General features: G+C 39.7%; 1 protein-coding gene across 4 annotated transcripts in view; it reads right to left on the bottom strand.

Annotated features, from left to right (window-relative positions):
• KBTBD3 (kelch repeat and BTB domain containing 3) overlaps positions 1-14,401 on the bottom strand; it is a 75,852-nt gene extending 61,451 nt beyond the window's left edge. Inside the window, exon 1 of one of the 4 annotated variants that reach the window (XM_019975476.2) lies at positions 14,266-14,401. The gene's annotated coding sequence lies outside the window, so the exon portion shown is untranslated. Of the gene's footprint in view, positions 1-13,849; positions 14,063-14,265 lie in introns of those variants that run through there. The other 3 variants (XM_070803282.1, XM_070803281.1, XM_019975477.2) reach the window with 3 other exon arrangements.
• Positions 14,402-14,664: the final 263 nt, after the last annotated feature.

Raw genomic sequence — 14,664 nt, 5'->3', positions numbered from 1 at the left:
AACCTACTTGCAGGGCAGCAATGGAGAAAACACAGAGAACAGATTTATGGACAAGGGCAGGAGAGAAGAAGGAGACGGCAAGATGAAGGGAGACAGCAGCATGGAGGCACATACACTAACATATGTAAAACAGACAGCCAAAGGGAATTTGCTGTATGACTCAGGGAACTCACACTGGAGCTCTGTAGTAACCAAGAGGGGTGGGAAAGGTTGGGAGGTGGGAGGAAGGTTCAAGAGGGAGGAGACATATGTACACCTATGGTTAATTCATGTTGATGTATGAGAGAAATTAAACCAATATTGTAAAGCAATCAATTTAAAATAAATATAATTATTAAAAAATTCAACAGAATGTGGGTAGAAAAGGAACATACCTCAACACAATAAAGGTCATGTACAAGTAACCCACAGATAAACATTATTCTCAATGGTGAAAAACTAAAAACATTTTAATATCAGAAACATGATTAAGGGTGTTCATTCTTAACACTCTTATTCAATACAGTTTTCGAAGTCCTAGCCATAGCAGTCAGAGAAGAACAAGAAATAAAAGGAGTATGGATTGGAAAAGAAAAATTCTCACTGTTCGTAGATGACATAATACTATATATAGAACACTAAAGATGCCACCAGAAAATTATTAGAGCTAACCAATGAATACAGTAAAGTCAGAGGATATAAAATTAATATACAGAAATCCCTTACATTCCTATACACTAACAATGAAAAATCAAAAAGAGAAATTAAGGAAACAATCCCATTCACCATTGCAACAAAAAGAATTAAATAGCTGGGAATAAACCAACCTAAAGAGATGAAATACCTGTATGCAGAAAACTATAAGATACAGATAAAAGAAACCAAAGACAACACAAACAGATGGAGTGATATACCATGTTCTTGAATTGGAAAAATATTGTGAAAATGACTATACTAGCCAAAGCAATCTCCAGACTCAATGTTATCCCTATCAAACTACCAATGTAATTTTTCACAGTACTGGAACAAAAAAATTCATGATTTGGAAAAACAAAAGACCCCCAAATAGCCAAAGCAATCTTAAGAAAACCAGAGCTGGAGAAATCAACCTTGCTGACTTCAGACTACACTACAAAGCTATAGTCAGCAATATGTGAACCGTGAACTTCCTGATTTTCAAGCTGGTTTTAGAAAAGGCAGAGGAACCAGAGACCAAATTGCCAACATCTGCTGGATCATGGCAAAAGCAAGAGAGTTCCAGAAAAACATCTATTTCTGCTTTATTGACTATGCCAAAGCCTTTGACTGTGTGGATCACAATAAACTGTGGAAAATTCTGAAAGAGATGGGAATACCAGACTACCTGATCTGCCTCTTGAGAAATCTGTATGCAGGTCAGGAAGCAACAGTTAGAACTGGACATGGAACAACAGACTGGTTCCAAATAGGAAAAGGAGTACGTCAAGGCTGTATATTGTCACCCTGTTTATTTAACTTCTATGCAGAGTACATCATGAGAAATGCTGGACTAGAAGAAACACAAGCTGGAATCAAGATTGCCCGGAGAAATACCAATAACCTCAGACATGCAGATGACACCACCCTTATGGCAGAAAGTGAAGAGGAACTAAAAAGCCTCTTGATGAAAGTGAAAGTGGAGAGTGAAAAAGTTGGCTTAAAGCTCAACATTCAGAAAATTAAGATCATGGCATCTGGTCCCATCACTTCATGGCAAATAGATGGGGAAACAGTGTCAGACTTTATGTTTCTGGGCTCCAAAATCACTGCAGATGGTGACTGCAGCCATGAAATTAAAACACGCTTACTCCTTGGAAGGAAAGTTATGACCAACCTAGATAGCATATTCAAAAGCAGAGACATTACTTTGCCAACAAAGGTTCGTCTAGTCAAGGCTATGGTTTTTCCTGTAGTCATGTATGGACGTGAGAGTTGGACTGTGAAGAAGGCTGAGCACCGAAGAATTGATGCTTTTGAACTGTGGTGTTGGAGAAGACTCTTGAGAGTCCCTTGGACTGCAAGGAGATCCAACCAGTTCATTCTGAAGGAGATTAGCCCTGGGACTTCTTTGGAAGGAATGATGCTAAAGCTGAAACTCCAGTACTTTGGCCACCTCATGCGAAGAGTTGACTCAATGGAAAAGACTCTGATGCTGGGAGGAATTGGGGGCAGGAGGAGAAGGGGACGACAGAGGATGAGATGGCTGGATGGCATCACTGACTCGATGGACGTGTCTGAGTGAACTCCGGGAGTTGGTGATGGACAAGGAGGCCTGGCGTGCTGCAATTCATGGGGTCGCAAAGAGTCAGACACAACTGAGCGACTGATCTGATCTGATCTGATAGTCATCAAGAGTATGGTACCAGCACAACAACAGAAATACAAACCAATAGGACAAGAAAGAAAGCGCAGAGATAAACCCACATACCTATGGGCACCTTATTTTTGACAAAGGAGACTATACAATGGAGAAAAGACAACCTCTTCAATAAGCGGTGCTGGGAAAAGTGGACAGCCACATGTAAAAGAATGAAAAGAACACTTTCTACCACCATACACAAAAATAAACTTGAAATGGATTAAAGACTCAAATGTTAGGCTAGCAACTTATAAAGCTCTTAGAGGAAAACATAGGTAGAACAGTCTTTGACATAAGATCCTCCTTGACCCACCTCTTAAAGTAAGGAAACAAAAACAAAAATAAATAGGACCGCATGAATGCTCGGTGGCGTCAGTGTGGCTGACTCTTTGTGACCCTATGGGCTGTAGCCCACTAGAATATTCTGTCCATGGGATTCTCCAGGCAAGAATGCTGGAGTGGGTTGCCATTTCTTCCTCAAATTGATCTTCCTGACCCAGAGATCGAACTCATGACTCTTGCCACCTCCTGCAGAGTCTTTTTTTTTTTTAATATAAATGTATTCATTTTAACTGGAGGCTAATTACTTTACAGTATTGTAGTGGTTTTGCCGTATATCGACATGAATCAGCCATGGGTGTACATGTGTTCCCGATCCTGAACCCCCTTCCCACCTCCCTCCCCATCCTATCCCTGCGGGTCATCCTAACACTGAGCCACCAGAGAAGCCCCAAATGGGACCTAATTAAACTATAAAGCTTTTGCAAGGCAAGGAAACAATATACAAGAGTAAAAGACAACACTCAGAATGGGAGAAAATATTTGCAAATGTAGCAACTGACAAAGGATTATTCTCCAAAATGTATAAGCAGTTCATAAATCTCAATATCAGAAAAACAAATAGCCCAATCAAAAAATGAGCAGAAGACCTAAACAGACATTTCTCCAAAGACATACAGATGGCCAATAAACACATGAAAAGATGTTCAACAATGCTCATTATCAGAGAAACGCAAATCAAAACTACAATGAGGTATCACCTTACACAGGTGACAATGGCCATCATCAAAAAACCTACAAACGATAAATGCTGGAGTGGAAGCTGAGAAAGGGAACCCTCCTGCACTGTTGATGGGATGTAAAGTGGTATAGCCACTATGGAGAGCAGTATGGAAATTTCTTCAAAAACTAGCAATACAAATACCATATGACCCAGCAATCTCAATACTGAGCATATACCCTTATGGCTTTTAAAAAACCACAATTCAAAAAGACACACGCACCCTAATGTTCACTACAGCACTTGTTTACAATGGCCAAGACACGGAAATCAATCTAGATGTCCATCAACAAATGAATGGATAAACTGTAGTACATATATACTATGGAATGAGTGAGTGAGTGAAAGTTGCTCAGTCGGGTCCGACTCTTTGTGACCCCATGGACTATACAGTCCATGGAATTCTCCAGGCCAGAACACTGGAGTGGGTAGCCGTTCCCTTCTCCAGGGGATTTTCCCAACCCAGGGATCGAACCCAGGTCTCCTGCATTGCAGGCTGAATCATTACCAGCTGAGCCACCAGGGAAGCCCAAACTCAGCCATAAAAAGAAAGGAATTTGAGTTAGTAGTAAGTAGTGAGGTGGATAAAGGCATGTTACACAGAGTGATGTAAGTCATAGAAAAACAAAAATTGTACATTAAAATATACATATGAAAAAAAAATACATATGGAATCTAGGAAATAGTACTGATGAACCTATTTACGGAGAATAAATGCCAACCCCGACATTGAGAACGGTCTGTGGACACAGTGGGGGAAGGAAAATGTAGGACAAATTGAGAAAGTAGCATTGACATATATCCACTATCATGAGTGAAACAGGTAATTAGCAGGAAACTGCTGTAAAACACAGGGAGCCCAGCCTGGTGCTCTGTGACAACCAGAGGGGTGGAATATGGGGGTGTAGGGGGTGTGAAGGAGGCTTATGAGGGAGGGGATATATATCTAATTATGATGTATCATGTTGATGTATGGCAGAGACCACCACAACATTGTAAAGTAATTATCCTCCAATTATAAAACAGCATTCTTATTTCTACTGATACAAAGATAGTCACTAAATGCAAACTTTACTATAAATTTTCAAGTATTCTCAAATATATTAGGATCATACACAGCTAGTCACTTTTATAAAAGATAAAAGCCCACCATCCATGTACTCTACACAGGATAAATCCAAGAAGCTGAAACTTTCTATTCTTAAGTTTGGTTTGTGTAAGTCTCTAATAATACAAGGCTCCCCTGGTAGCTCAGGGGGTAAAAGAAAGTAAAAGTTGCTCAGTCGTATCTGACTCTGCAACCTCATGGACTATACAGTCCATGGAATTCTCCAGGCCAGCATACTGGAGTGGGTTGCCATGCCCTCCTCCAGGGCATCTTCCCAACCCAGGTCTCCCACAATGCAGGCGGATTCTTTAACCAACTGAGCCACCAGGGAAGCCTGAATCCACCTGCAATGCGGGAGACCTGGGTTCAGTCCCTGGGTTGGGAGGATCCCCTGGAGAAGGGAACAGTTACCCCTCGAGTATTCTGGCCTGGAGAATTCCATGGACAGAGGAGAATGGTGGGCTACAGTCCATGGGATCACAAAGAGTCGGACACGACTGAGTGACTTTTACTTTCACTCCTAATATTAAGTGTATTTTGCAAATGGCAAACAACCTGGGATTGAGAGGTGAAGGAATAGGGTCCCAGATGATCCATCAGTGACTAGTGACCCCTACTGACGCTCTTTAAGGCTCTGGCTTCCTTAACTGCAAAGTGGACACATTAAATTACATTGTACTGCAGTGCTGCTTAAATGACATTAATATTAATGTTGTCAAGTGGTATATAAATATTAATGGTCAAAATCAATAATAATGTATACTTAGCAATAAACATTATTAAATGTTAAACAATTCTTAAATCTGGATAAAAGATTTGTAGGCAATTCTTTTTTTCCAAAATATTCTATAAGTTCAATATCATATTTCACTAATTTTAAGACACAATTTTTCATACTTAACGCATCTGAAATTGATAGAAATGTATCTAATAACCACTTTAAACAGCAGTCATAAGATACGTGTTATTACATGTGTTATGTGCATCAAAATGTGAAAGATGTGTATCAGTCTCGGAAGAAAACCCTGAAGATAAAAATGGACACTGACTTTGTTTAAAAAATCATACATCACTAATGCTCCTGATAACAGAGAACAATGTATATAGAAAAACATGGACATTGCAACTTTAAGTTGAAGGTGAACAGAAGAGTTAGGTTCTGAATGTGAGTATCTCAGCAAATTAATTTTGCTTACTTTTTAAAATGTGTGTACAAGGTTGATACGATTATTTTTAAAAGGGCTTGCCATGAGAATGAAAATTTCCAAGTCATAAAAAGCTGTGTCACAGTTAAATGGCATTTTTCTCTTCACCTTCCTGCTGAAAACACTGAATCAATTTTCAAAATTTCACTTGTTTTTTTTTCCTTTAATGTCTTCCATTATAATTTGATTTAAAAAAATTTAGTCACTAAAAGTACAGGCACCAAGCCTAATAACCAAGCTTTTGATATTAAGTAACAACAAAGGAACATATGCAAATTGATAGGAGAATATTAAACTAAAGCTGTGTTATGACTGATGCAGGCTCTGATTTCTTTAAGTCTCCCATTGATAGAAGTTTAGTCACTGACATTTCTAGCTATTCTATTTCAATATTTATTACAGAGTGCTAACTATATGCCAGGTAGTGAATTACACACTACAGATAGCAAGGAGAATAAAGGCAGACATGATCACTGCTTTCCTGATGTTTAGTATATAGAAAAGAAGACTGACAAATTATAAATTATAATACATTCTGTGAAGAAACAACTGGAAAAAGAAAATAAAAATGAACAGTGGATGGTATTCAACTGCAGATAATGCAATGGTAACAGCGAAAACTTACATAACCTTACTCTGTGCCAGACTCTGTAACTACATCTTTACCTACTCTTTAATCTCCAAAACAACTACTATAAAATAGATACTACTATTATCTCTATTTTATAGACCCAGGGAATATGAGACTTAATATACCTGAAATTGATATATATCTTATAATCACTTCTGGGCAGAAGTCATGATATATTTGTCATTACCTATGTATGTGAAATAAAATGTGAAAAATGGTTTAACAGTGTCTTGAAACAAAATCTTGAAAATAATAATGGATAGCAAGTAAGCAGTGAGATAGGCTATAAACCCAGAAAGTTTGGCTCCAGAGAACATGCTTTCAATCCACTATAATTTCAGGGAGAGCCTTCCTGAACTGGTTTCATAAGTTAACACCTGAAAGATGAGAAGGTAAGGGGTGGTGAGAGAAATTATGTATTAAGCCCTAAAGTGGGAAAGGGTCATTCAGTTTTAGAATATGACATAAGGCCAGCATTGTTGGAGTGTAGTTAATGACAGCAAGAATGTTGGAGAGACAGGCCTACAGAAGGCTGGTGCTACCTCGTGCAGGATCTTGTAAGACGCAAGGAACTGGAATTTTATTCTAAGCGCAGCTGGATTTCAGTTATGTCACTCAGTTGTGTCTGACTCATTGCAACTGCATGGACTGCAGCACGCCAGACCTCCCTGTCCATCACCAACTCCCGGACCTTACTCAAACCCATGTCCATTGAGTTGGTGATGCCATCCAACCATCTCATCCTCTGTTGTCCCCTTATTCTCCTGCTTTCAATATTTCCCAGCATCAGGTTCTTTTCAAATGAGTCAGCTCTTCGCATCAGAAGGCCAAAGTACGGGAGTTTCAGCTTCAAAATCAGTCCTTCCAATGAACACTCAGGACTGATCTCCTTTAGGATAGACTGGTTGGACTCCTTGAAGTCCAAGGGACTCTCAAGAGTCTTCTACAAACCACAGTTCAAAAGCATCAATTCTTCGGCCCTCAGCTTTCTTTATAGTTCAACTCTCACATCCATACATCACTACTGGAAAAACCATAGCCTTGACTAGACAGACCTTTGATGGCAAAGTAATGTCTCTGCTTTTGAATATGCTATCTAGGCTGGTCAGAGCTTTTCTTCCAAGGAGCAAGCATCTTTTCATTTCATGGCTGCAGTCACCATCTGCAGTGATTTTTGGAGCCCAAAAAAATAAAGTCTGCCACTGTTTCCCCATCTATTTTCCATGAACTGTTGGGACGTGATGCCATGATCTTAGTTTTCTGAATGTTGAGCTTTAAGCCAACTTTTTCACTCTCCTCTTTCACTTTCATCAAGAGGCTCTTTAGCTCTTCTTTGCTTTCTGCCATAAGGGTGGTGTCATTTGTAAACCTGAGATTATTGAGGTTATTGAGATTTCTCTCGGCAATCTTGATTCCAGCTTGTGCTTCATCCAGCCTAGCGTTTCTCATGATGTACTCTGCATCAAGTTAAATAAGCAGGATGACAATATACAGCCTTGATGTACTCCTTTCCCTATTTGGAATCAGTTTGTTGTTCTATGTCCAGTTCTAACTGTTGCTTCCTGACCTGCATACAGGTTTCTCAAGAGGCAGGTCAGGTGCTCTGGTATTCCCATCTCTTGAAGAATTTTTCAGTTTGTTGTGATCCACAGTGAACAGCTTTGGCATAGTCAATAAAGCAGAAATAGATGCTTTTCTGGAACTCTCTTGCTTTTTCAATGATCCAGCGGATGTTGGCAATTTGATTTCTGGTTCCTCTGTCTTTTCTAAATCCAGCTTGAACATCTGGAAGTTCACGGTTTACGTATTGTTGAAGCCTGGCTTGGAGAATTTTGAGCATTACTTTACTAGCATGTGAGATGAGTGCAATTGTGCAGTAGTTTGAGCATTCTTTGGCTTTGCCTTTCTTTGGGATTGGAATGAAAATTGACCTTTTCCAGTTCTGTGGCCACTGCTGAGTTTTCCAAATTTGCTGGCATATTGAGTGCAGCACTTTCACAGCATCATCTTTCAGGATTTGAAATAGCTCAAATGGAATTCCATCACCTCCACTAGCTTTGTTCATAGTGATGCTTCCTAAGGCCCACTTGACTTCATATTCCAGGATGTCTGGCTCTAGGTGAGTGATCACACCATTGTGATTATCTGGGTTGTAAAGATCATTTTTGTATAGTTCTTCTGTGTATTCTTGCCACCTCTTCTTAATATCTTCTGCTTCTGTTAGGTCCATACCATTACTGTCCTTTATTGAGCCCATCTTTGCATGAAATGTTCCTTTGGTATCTCTAATTTTCTTGAAGAGATCTCTAGTCTTTCCCCTTCTATTGTTTTCCTCTATTTCTTTGCACTGATCACCGAGGAAGGCTTTCTTATCTCTCCTTGCTATTCTTTGGAACTCTGTATTCAAATGGGTATATCTTTCCTTTTCTCCTCTGCTTTTCGCTTCCCTTCTTTTCACAGCTATTTGTAAGACCTCCTCAGACAGCCATTTTGCTTTTTTGCATTTATTTTTCTTAGGGATGGTCTTGATCCCTCTGTCCTGTACAGTGTCATGAACGTCCATCCATAGTTCATCAGGTACTCTGTCTGTCATATCTAGTCCCTTAAATATACTTATCACTGCCACTGTATAGTCGTAAGGGATTTAATTTAGGTCATACCTGAATGGTCTAGTGGTTTTCCCTACTTTCTTCAATTTAAGTCTGAATTTGGCAATAAGGTGTTCATGATCTGAGCCACAGTCAGCTCCCGGTCTTGTTTTTGCTGACTGTATAGAGCTTCTCCATCTTTGGCTGCAAAGAATATAATTAATCTGATTTTGGTGTTGACCATCTGCTGATGTCCATGTTAGAGTCTTCTCTTGTGCTGTTGGAAGAAGGTGTTTGCTATGACCAGTGCATTCTCTTGTCAAAACTCTATTAGCCTTGGTCCTGCTTCATTCCATATTCCAAGGCCAAATTTGCCTGTTACTTCGGGTGTTTCTTGACTTCCTACTGGATTTATGGAAAACTGAACTAGATAGGGACATAATCCGATTTATTTTTTTAAAATAATCCATCTGGCTGATGTGTAAAGAATGAATTGAAAGAAGTTAAGATAAATAGAGTCTAAATTTTCATTTATTCAACAAATATTAGAATATTTATGAAGTAACTATTATTGTAGTAAGCACTATTCCAGAGATTGGACACAGAGTCAAAAACATTAGAGACAAGGTCCTCCACTGTGGAGTACACTTCTGAGTGGTGAACACACATACAAACTCATACATTCACAATTTCTCCCACTCTACTGGACATTTTCTATCAGTATACAAGTTTTACTGTCTCCCATCTTTAAACAAACATCAAACAAAAATCTATCATTTGACCTTGCACTCTCTGCTAGCTATCATCCTATTCTTTTATTCCCAGAAAAAATTCTTTAAAGAATTGTCTGCAGTAACTTTGCAACCAATTATTATCTCAATCCACTACAATCAGGTTCTTCTCTTTCACTCTATTAACATTGTTCCTGTCACTGAACCAAAAATTTTTTTAAATTTGTATGGAAAACAAAAGACCCAAAATAGCCAAAACAATCTTAAGAAAGAAGAATGGAGCTGGAGGAATCATGCTCCCTGACTTCAGCCTATACAAAGCTAGAATAATCAAAACAGTATTGTACTGGTACAAACACACACACAGATCAATGCAAAAGGTCAGAAAGCCCAGAAATAAACCCACACACTTATAGTCAATCAATTACAACACAACAGAGAAGATGGTCTCTTCAATAAGAGCTGCTGAGAATAGTGGACAGCTACAAGTAAAAGAATAAAATTAGAATATTCTTTAACACATATACAGATAAAAAAAAAAAAAAAAAAAACCTCAAAATGGATTAAAGATCTAAATGCAAAACCCAATATTATAAAACTCCTAGAGGAAAACAAACTCTTTGACATAAATCCCAGCAACATTTTTGTATCTCTCGCCTAGAATTGGAAACAAAAGCAAATATAAACAAATAGGATCTAATTAAACTTAAAATCTATTGCACAGAAAAAGAAATAATAAACAAAACAAAAAGACAACCTTCAGAATGGGAGAAAATATTTGCAAACAGTACAATCAACAAAGTCTTAATTTCTAAAATATACAAACAGCTTATACAACACAATATCAAAATCAACAACCTAATCATAAAATAGACAGAAGACCTAAACAGACATTTCTCCAAAGAAGACACACAGATGGCCAACAGGCACATAATAAGATGCTCAACATCATTTATTATAAGGAAAATGCAAATTAAAACTACAATGAGGTACCACCTTACATGAGTCAGGATGGCCATCATCAAAAAAACCTACAAATAAATGCTACAGAGCATGTGGAGAAAAGGGAACTCTCCTACACTACTGGTAGCAATATAAACTGGTTCAGCCACTACGGAGAACAGTATGAAGGCTTCTTAAAAACAAAACGAAATTACCACATGATCAAGCAATCCCACATATATTCAAGAAAGAAAAAAAGTCTAATTAGAAAAGATACATGCACCCTATGTTCACAGCAGCACTATTAACAATAGCCAAGACAAGGAAGCAACCTAAATGTCCATCAGCATATGAACGGATAAAGAATATGTGATAGATATATAAATGCAATAGTACTCAGCCATTTAAAAGAATGAAATAATACCATTTGCAGCAACATGGATGGACCTAGACATTATCACACTAAGTGAAATAAATCAGACACAGAAAGATAAATATCATATGATATCACTTATTATGTGGAATCTAAAAAATGATACAATTAAACTGACTTTAAAAACAGAAATAAGCTCACAGACATAGAAAAATAATTGATGGTTACCAAAAGGGAAATAGGGGAAGAGATAAACTGAGACCTGGGAATTAAAGGATACACACTACATATATAAAATAAACAAGGACCTACTATATAGCATAGGGCACTATATTCAAAGTCTCATTTATATATATACATATACATATACATATATATATATATAAAATGTAATCATTTGGCTGTATACTCAAAACATTGTAAGCCACCTATACTTCAATAAAATAAATAAATAATACAAATAAAAATGAATATAAACTGTTCATGTCAATGTCACCACACTTTCAACTTGCAGTCAAATGCTAACTTCTCTCCCCTCATCTTATAACCTCTCAGAGGTGTTCACTCTGTTAACTAGTTGCCCCTTCTTTTCTGTGCCACAACACTTTTCAGGTTTCCTCTCTCCTTAGCTTAAATAAAGAGGTCTACAGCACTGGGCTTAAGAGCACAGCCTTATAAACTTAGCTCTGAAGACTGGTTCAGGAGTGCTTGTCATGGAGGACAGACACAGGAAGAGAATGTTTCCCTTTCCTGAACAAGATAGAAAACTAATCAGTATTTCAGGTTAGAAATGACGATGGTTTAGACTAGAGACTAGAAATAGATTTTAGCTCTATTTTAGAAATAGAACCAATAGAACTTTGGGACAGATCAGATACAGGAATTAAAGGAATAGGGGAAATCAAGATTTTGCAATAGAATAAAAAACTAATGAACACTACCTAAAAAAAAAAAAAAAAAAATCACCAAATTTTAGAGATGGATTTCACTTGATACTTTTCTACTAAAACTGATACTTGGGAGAGGTTATGTTATTTACCCAAAGTCACAAAGATAACTGGTGATAGAACTGAAAATAGAACACAAGTCTCTCATAATCCTAAGAAGCCACAGATCAGGATCTGGCAAGACGAATGCTCTCAGAAGCTTTAGTCCTTTTTTTTTCCCTAACCAATGCAGTAAAAAATACTGCAATACATTTTTGGGTTTATTGCATATAATTAGGCAAGCTATTAACTTCACACTTTATACGTCTTTAAGAAAAAAGTAAAAAAAGTAAAGGTAGAATATAAATACCAGTATTGGCTTATGAAGAGTAAAATCTATTAAAAGTTCATCAAAAACATTTGCTGAAGTAAACTATTTGTAAAGGACAAGATACACAGGAAATCCCCCTTGAGCAGTTCACATTCTAATTTGCAAGATAACACACATATAAATAATTCAGGCCAACAGAAGAGATGTCATAAAATAGTACTAGAATAATTGTCAAACGAATTGTATAGACTATATGTGTGTGTGTGTGTATATATATATATATATATTTTAGTACGCTGTGGTCGTCCTTTAGATTTGAGCTAAGCCTTCAAGGACAAGTAAGAATTTTAAAAGTAGATGGGGTGCCTAGGAAGTGACACTCTCAACTCCGTACCCTGTCCAAATAAATGTTCAATGAATCCTCAAAAAAAAATAAAAAAATAAAAAATAAAAGTAGATGGGGAAGGGGATTACATTAAACAAACCTATAAAGAGTGTCGACTAAGGTAAGGCTCAGGGCTGGGGGTTAGGGAATGGGAAGAGTGAGCTTTCTATACATGTTCTATGGAGACATTCTCTTTGGTATGACATTTGAGACCTGAATGACAAAGAAAAACAAGGAATGTGATGATGGAAGTTGCGGAGAATATTCTGAGAGAACAAGTACAAATAATCACTACATTACCTGCCTACATTAGGCTCTATAGAGTGAATACACAAAGCTTAGTTGAATAGTAAAAGGGTAGACCATAAATTTCTAAATCTGAGTTTAAGTAATCCCATAAATTCTCTTTCTCATCTCAGTTTCTGCATCAGTAAAAATTACTGCATAGAACACGTGAGATAATGAACATATAAGTGGTTTAGAAACATAAATATACCAAAATTGTAAAAGTTCAAATAAACAAGAATGGAAAAGTTTTAATATGATGCTTAGCTACACAACGTTAAAAATAGAGAAATTAGTAACAATCATTGCTGGTATGGGTATCAGCACTTCATACTTCACATATCTTTACATTTTCTCTTTCTGTAGTTTTTTGTACATGTTTCATCTTCTTTGCCAGACTGTAAGCAGATAAAGCACCTGACACGTTTTTAGTATTAGCCACACTGATATGTGAAGCGAGTTATTAATTTTAAAGCCCTTTGAGGATTTGTGTTTGCTTGTGTTCAAGATCCCATTTAGTTGAAATGACTGGAGGGGGGCTGATATCACGAAAAGTTAACAGAAATAAATATAAATGAAAATAGAATAGAACCCATTTTAAAAAAGACGGAAGTAAGCCGCAGGTAACTGTTAAGTACTACTGCTGGCCTTTAGTTAATATTCTCTGGCAGCCAAAGGAAGAAGGGAATTGGCTGAATCACACAGCGTGGCATTTAATCTATCTCAAAGATGGGCATTTATATTCATCTACAGATCTCAACTGTTCCCTGGCCCCAAAGCCGCAAGATCTTTGATCACAAACATCTGAGCAAAGGCGCAGAGCAACTATGAAGGGCTCCTGAAACTATTTAACTTGGTTCCGTTGCTTTCAGAGCCAGGACCCGTAATAAGAACGGAACCACCGGCGCCTCAACAACAGAATCCTCACTTTTCTCCCCAGGGCTCCGGCCCGGGCTTGGCAAACGCAGAAACAGCCCCTGGATCCCTTGACGGCCTCTGCACGGCTCCGTGGCTCGCCCGAAGTCTCGGCTTAAGGCGGGGGCCGTGCCGCTCCAGGAGGAGTGAGGCGGGGCTGGGGGCCGGGGCGGGCATAGGGCCGGAAGGGCCTCGGGGCGCTCAGACCTCCGGGGTCGGGTGTTGGGGGAGGCAACCCGGGGCCCTGGAAACAACTCCCGAAGCGCCCCGCGGCGCCCTGTGTCACGGAAGCCCCCTCGCCCCGGCTCAAGACGAGCGGCATGGGCGACCGAGGCCAGAGAGCCCTCGGCTTTGCGGACGACGAGGCCGGCCCTGGCCCGGGAACGAGGCGGGCCCCCGACGCTCCCCCGGTGCCCCGCGATCACCCACCTGCACCGCGGTCTCCGAAGTCTCCAGCCCGGCCTCTCCGCTCCCGAGGCCTGGCTGCGATTGGCTCCCGCCACTGTCGCGCTGCCTCTTCTTCAAGTCTGAGCGCCCGCCGGTACGCGCCGCGCCTCCGTCCCGCCCCTCGCGCCCCCGAGGCCCCGCCCCGCGCGCGGTCACGCGCTGCCGCAGAACGCAGAGGACGCAGAGCGCAGAGCAGGGTCCCGGCTTCCGAGGAGGCGGCGGCCGCGCGGATGACGCGCAGCGAGGGCCGCAGGTGAGCCACCTCCCGCGGACGCGCGCGGCGCCCCGCCCACGCACGCGACGCCCCGCCCCCGCGCGGGAGGACGCCCGCGGCGCCCCCGCCTACGCACGCGGCGCCCCGCCCCCCGTGACCCAGGTCCT

This window comes from Bos indicus, chromosome 15 (genome assembly GCF_029378745.1).
Source record: "Bos indicus isolate NIAB-ARS_2022 breed Sahiwal x Tharparkar chromosome 15, NIAB-ARS_B.indTharparkar_mat_pri_1.0, whole genome shotgun sequence".
Lineage (NCBI taxonomy): Eukaryota > Metazoa > Chordata > Mammalia > Artiodactyla > Bovidae > Bos > Bos indicus.
Note: the sequence above shows the minus strand (reverse complement) of the source record. Positions and strands in the feature narration are given on the sequence as shown.